Source organism: Capsicum annuum, chromosome 3, assembly GCF_002878395.1.
Source record: "Capsicum annuum cultivar UCD-10X-F1 chromosome 3, UCD10Xv1.1, whole genome shotgun sequence".
Taxonomy (NCBI): domain Eukaryota; kingdom Viridiplantae; phylum Streptophyta; class Magnoliopsida; order Solanales; family Solanaceae; genus Capsicum; species Capsicum annuum.
This window is the reverse complement of record NC_061113.1, coordinates 186,927,120-186,934,083: the sequence shown is the minus strand read 5'-3', so window position 1 is coordinate 186,934,083 and position 6,964 is coordinate 186,927,120. Positions and strand designations below refer to the sequence as shown.

Below are 6,964 nucleotides of genomic sequence, written 5' to 3'. Positions count from 1 at the left end.
CTTTTTTCACTTGTGGGTGTAATGGTCTTTGGACCTCTCGGGTTTGGGAACTTTGGACTTGGTAGCTTGTGTTTTATGGAGGCTTGGTGGACAAAGTCTATCAACTCTTGCTTTTATTCTAATCACACCATCCTTCAAAGAATCCAAGTCTCCTCTCATAGCTCCCAAATCACCCTTCAAGTTAAGGGATAAGGCATCAAATCGAGCCAACAAGACTCTCAAGACATCATTTCCCAAGACTTGGGGAGTAGTACCTTCGAATTCCATGATTAAAGTACCTAAAACAAGCAAAAAACAGCAAAGGAAAGACCTACAAAACTACAAATAAGTTAGTTCAAAGAAAACCTCACCACTCTCACACTCGGTTCTTACCTCACACTTGGTCTCACAAGTGTTGAAATCTTAGCATGTACTTGGCAAGTGAATGAATGATGAATCTAATTTGGTCTGGAATCGATTTTTGTTTGATATGACTCAAATAAAAATGATGTACGGACTTGAACCAACAAGTTACTATGACTTATAAACGAGAAAAGCACACAAAAAGCGAAGACACGAACAAACGGACTCAAGAGTAATTATCAACCTAGTAGGTACTTACTAGTTTGCTAATTAGTGATAGAATCAACAAAAAAGAAACTAGAAACAACAATTAGAAACTAGGAAATCTAAACTAGAGCTCAATTTAGTTGTCCATGCAAGTGATGATGTGGCACTTTGTGATTGGTTGTCGATCTTTTTGCAAAAAAAAATTTTCAACTTCAAACTTTGTGTTTTGGACAAATACGTACTAATGAGAGTGTATTGATGAAATTGGATAAAAATGGAGGGTTGGAGCCTTTTTTTGCAAGTTCAAATGGATTTGAAATCAATGGTCTCCACACTTGTACTTTTAATTGTACTTTGAATATTCCCTTTGTCTCTTCTTCTTTTGGAAGACTTGATTATTCTTGGAATATTCTTTTGTACAAATAACTTTTTCACTCTCTTTCTTTCTTTTTTGGATCTAAGACCTCTTTTGAATATTCTTCTTCAACAAGATATGAAGATGGTGAAGAACAATATGAATATTCAAGAGTTGACCAAAGTTTGACCACAAGGCAAATGAACCCTAACTTTAATTTTTCTTTTAGATCTAGGTTCCCTTTGCCAAACCAAGCACAATCAACAACAAATAAGATGGTCAAAACGAGATCCCACCACAAAAAGATTCAAACACACCTCAACAATGGTGAAATAGCTCACAATCTACCAAATCTTGCTCCAAACTTAGATCTAGACTCCTTGAGTGCTAGGGAGAAAGGATCTAGCGCTAGAAACCAACAAAACAAAACAAAATTTAGTAGATCTAGGTTTGAATTTTCGGATCTACCATTACCAAAAATGAAATTCAACTTTTTTATGATTTTTTTTTACTCTAGACACTTTTTTGTGAAGTTTTTCTTAGATCCAAGGCTTATAGTTGTGGGAACAACTCTAATACATGGATTTGATACCAAATGATACAAGATCTAACCTAGAACTAGCACAAAAACATGGAAACACACTAAGAATTCAAAAATAAGCAACTAAAAAAGAGTAGATGAAGAAGATAACACACGGATTCAAACTAAAAGAAGAGAAAATTGCATAAACATAAGGGACAGATAGCGAGACATACACCTACACCAATGAATAACAACAAAGTGTGTATCAAACACCAAGACACACAACACCAATGGAGGATACCAATGGAGGATAACACCACACTCTTAGTAGAGAATACTATAACAGACTATTCTGACATCAGCAGCATGATTAAGTTAGTGAAGCAAAGACTAAACAGATTATTGAAGCCCCATGACGCTGAAAAAGACAGATGCCGAATATATTTTGTATAAATATTGAAGAATACTTGATGATGTAATTAAATTTGGATATATCATTTAGAATATTCTGCAAAAAATTGCTTACTGGTGGTATGGTAGTCTACCTGACATGAAGCACCTCTCAGAAGGATGGCTCCAAAATTTCTTCTAACAAGTGATCTTGGCAACCCAAAAAACTCTCCAACTGATCTGACAAGAAAGAGATAAAGCATTTGAGCCATTTTTCAAAGACAAGAATTTAACAAAATATGATAAACAAGTCTGATTGTTTCATATAACAACAAACGAGAAGAAAGCACATACTAACCTAACTGCCCGCTTCTGTAGGTTGGTTACAAGAATTAAAGCCTGTAGCAGGAGGCATCACACGTGGTGCATGAGATAAGTTTTCAAAGATATGACGGAGGCCCTCATGCTTAACCATGGATTCTAATATGTTGTCCTCTGACACAGAACATGAAGGATCCATCTTGGAAATACTTGCTTCATTCCTAGACAAAAGTACATCTAAATGAAACTTTTTTCTTGTCTACTGTTCGATCTTGTCAACCTCCCATTTCGATGTCACTGGACAGTAGACATGCACAAACTTTGTCTGACCACTCCTGTATGCTCGACTGATTGCTTGCTGTTCTACTGAAGGATTCCATAGAACATCTAGCAAAACCATTCGCGAGGCCCCTACAAGATTTATTCCTTCTGAACGGGCTTTTATTGAAGCAAGAAGAACTTTAGCATCACTTTTAAGGTCATTAAGAGAATTTATGGATATCTGCCGCTGCTTCACATCCAGTTTTCCATCGATGTAGAGAATCTCCCGTCCTAAAGTCCAGCCGAAGAGAAAGTTGAGTTGTTCCTTGATCAAGTTTAGTGGATCAAGCAACTGGCTGAATATTATAACCCTGTCCTTTGGCCCACCACAGAGTCTGACTAATTCAACAACAAATTTCATCTTTACTCCGATATCTGGATTCATTCGACATTTTCTGTCTTTTAGCTGACTTTCTAACTCATAGAACTCCTTCCTCTTTGCTGCTAATGAAGGATGAACAGAGATCAGAGACACCAGATTTTTTTTGTAGAAGGAGCCTAGATTCTCTGGAATCCTTTTAAGCAACTCCTTCTGCAGATCTGTGGGCTTTAAGTGTATAATGATATCCTTTATACCGGGAAGGTTTACCTTCTTTACATTTTCACTACATTTATGGACTAGAGGTGAAATCATATCCCTAAGCTCCACCAATGCTCGGGCATTCTTGTCGATGGAACTGCTAAGAGAAGCCCATTTTTGCTCCAAATCTGCAGCAAACTTTGGACTAACACAAAGGGTGTTGTACAACTCTTTAATGTTATTTTGGAAGGGAGTTCCAGACAAAAGTATGCGCTTCTCTGTTTCAACTGTATTTAGAGCTTTCCATACAAGGCTTTGCTCATTCCGAGCAGTGTGCCCTTCTTCAAGGACCAGAAGACCAGATAATTTTAGAAGTATTTCTCTAATCTCCTTCGCAAAACTGTCTCCATCTTCTCCCGTGAGAATCCTGAACAAGTCATAGCTGATTCCCAAAACACTCTTACTTTTAGCCCAGGATCTGAGCTTCACCATACGTACAACGTGTGGATTTTTTCTTCCAGCACGGGATAAACAGTGAAAGACCTTAACAGTAGCTTCATCTTCTTGGGAAGAGAAATCTTTGCTGTTCAAGTTGTGGAAGGGAATGTCCACCTCACATTTCTGGAACTCAGCTTCCCAATTAAGAAGCAAATTTGATGGAGCTATGATTACAGGACGACAATTTGGAAACAGCTTCAGATATGACTGAAGAAATACTATGGTGAGTCGAGTCTTTCCGGTGCCAGGTGGATGTGAGATTATGCATCCTCCCTTACTATCAGATAGCGGCTCTCTCAGCCTCTCTAGAGTTATATCTCCAGCAATATTTTTCCACATGAACTCAAATCCTCCACGTTGATGAGGATACATTGTCACTTTGGCAATTAAGGGAACTAAATCCCACACAGTACCTTCTCCATGAATAGGGCAATCCTGGAATGCAGAAGAATCAGAAAATCTGAAACCTTCAACATCCAAGAGTGATTGCGACTCTCCAAAATATTTTCTTTCATAGCTCCCTCAAGTTCTCTGAGCCTGCAGATGACGGAAGTTCAATAATTTAAGAGTGAACCATAAATAAATTGGAGCGCAGAGTTTATAAAATGAAATATACGGATGGCAAAGGAACATGTAGCCAGGAGGACCAAGTAGAAATATTAATTTATGGACTAAGAAACCTCACAAACTAATTCCATTTACTGCTGTAAATTTTTAGCATATATATTTAATTGAAAGAAAAGCATTAAGACGAGTAAACTGACAAAAGTTTCATATTCAAGAACTTATTACATATCTCTAAGGCATATAACAAACTGCATTGCCCAAATACTTATCATGCACACTTCAGTTCTGGAGAAGACAGCTGAAAATTGAAGACCATTTAAGAAAACTAGAAAGGGACTGATGAGAACAAATCACAAAGTTTCCTATCTATGAAACTATGTTTATGGGCACTTAAAGTCAGGAGTAATGGTCAGGAAGGAAAGTCTTTGGACCAAAATCCAATTCAAGGCAAGTATCAAATCAGAATTCTATCAGGCAAGGATCATGCAAGGATATCGTCAGTCAAAAAACATATGTTCAAAGCAAGAACGTTGCAATATTAATGAAGGCAGTGAGAACTTTTTGAAGAACACAAATTAGACAAATATTATCAAAAAGAAGAATATGTAGCATCTCAAAAACACATCTTACTCTACGTAGCTATAGAAAAAACTGCCATGAATTTAGATTTGGTAGAGCATGTGTCAGCAGAACAAAATGAGAAAATTAGCTTGCATAAAGCAAAAACTACTACACAGTCATTAAGATTAAAAAATGGGATCTTTTAAAGTAATAACAACAGATCACGAAATTGTGTCCCTAACTGAAAATAAAAGTGATTGACATGACAAAACTCATATGCTTACAAAAGGAGGGAAGATGTATTTGCTCTCCAGATGAACATGAGAACAAACTTTACAGATGAGTCCAAATGAACATGAGAACAAACTTTACAGATGAGTCCAATTTGTTCATCTAGAACAAGTTGGAGATTTCCCATCTCGCAGCCACTTATATTTCCACTAGTCATAGACGAACCAGATGGATTTGTAAAGCCAATATGTGATTCTAAGATACGCATATCCATTTCAACCAAAAGATCTTCAATTTCCTTTTCCCATTCTTCTTTCTCCAGGAGAATAGGTTCCTCATCTTCAAACCGGAATATTAAAGGAAGTGATTCTTTGACAGGAACCTGCTCCATCTCTTCAGTAGGAGTAAGTTTATCATGATCATCAACATTTCTTATAGATTCAACAACAAACTTCAAAAATTCAGACTCTTCAAGTATCTTCCTCCGATTATTTCTACCCTTCCTAACAGGATCCTTTGGAACAACATTTTGCACTGAGTCAGAAACCTCGCAATCCCCTTGAAATGAGGATTTAGACTCCTCATCATCAGACTCCTCGTCATCAGGAAGAAGAATTGGACTACTATAATTTCCAAGGTTTAAGTTCTTATGATTTAACTTCTTCTTTTTGGACATAAAAAGTGAGCGTGGATGAAGCAGATATGCTCGGCCTTTGTTGTGTTTTCCACCCTCAACAGCAAGCTGAGGTACTAAGCCCCCATTTGACTCCTTTTTTCCTTTTTCATTGTGTTTTTGCTCCGTCGGACAGCTCATATCATCGTCTTCTGATTCCTCGTCGTCAAAATCATTTCTTATATCATTAGATTGGCTCGAATCTGATGATTCCATCACCCCATAATTCTTGTCGTTGGAGTCATCATTATCCTCATCGCTCGAAGCTTCACATTCCAACTCAGAAGATGAGGAGAACGTATCAGTAAACTCTTCCAATTTTTCCACTGTGCTAGACATGCTTGATGCAGATGAAACAATGTCATCTGTTGCATTCAACATAGGACTCCTTAACCCAACAGAGCGCGAGCCCCCGTTGAACGACGATGATCCTGAACCTTCTCCAGTATTTACAGCAGCCTCCTCCTCCTCAATTATAACTACATCAGAATTACTCTCCTCCCTCGAGGAGGAGGAGGACGAATCAGCATCATCATCCTCGGATATTTCCTCGATGAAAGGCCGTCTGGTGATGGACTGACAAGTTCCTGGACTGAACTTCCTCCTCTCATTCTCCACCTTTTCCTTTCTTTTGTCCACATTTCTTACCATGGTTCCATCTTCTGATTTTCTCTTTTTTCTTCCAACTCCAGAAGTGTTTTCCTCCACCATTTTTCTTTTACTCCCACAACTAACATCCTTTCCAACATTCACAGAACAAGTCGAAGACTGAGTAGGATTACCACATTTACTCAACCTGTTCCTCTTCTCAATAAAATCCACACAATATTTTAAAAACTGTTGTCTAGTCCTCCTCTTCGGAACAGAACCCTCCCCTGAATCCATCTTCCAGAATACGCACCTGAGTCAAAATACACAATTTTCTTGATCAAAATACAGCCATTAGCACTCCAGAACAACAACAACAACAACAACAAAAAGAAACCATAAAAGAACAGTAAAATGCATATACCTATCTTAATTCTTCACAATCACAAATAAATAAATAAATAAATAAATAAAAATCACAGACTAAACTCTTGCACAGTTTATTTTTTTAAAGACTAACCTGAATAGAAAACTTTCCTGCAAGAGATTCACCGGAAAAGTAATAGCTTAGGATTCTTGAAACCATGCTGAACTGCTAAAACAGATTAAAAGAGACTGATCAAAAATAGAACTTCGAAAACTTTGAACGTATACACTAATATAGAATGAGACAGAGAAAGAGAAAAAGAAAGCTGACTGAGAAGAACCTTATTGGATGAAAACTTATGTGAGACAGGGAGAGAGCCACACAGGGGGTGGGGTGATGATGGATGGGGTGGAGGTTGTTTCTGGTTTTGCTAAGGAAGACAAATCAAAAAAGAGAGGGAAAAAAAAAGAAAAAAAAATAATATATATATATATATATAT

General features: G+C 37.4%; 1 pseudogene; it reads right to left on the bottom strand.

The window, feature by feature from the left end:
- Positions 1–2,175: 2,175 nt before the first annotated feature.
- On the bottom strand, positions 2,176–6,755 carry LOC107863385 (annotated as a pseudogene).
- Positions 6,756–6,964: the final 209 nt, after the last annotated feature.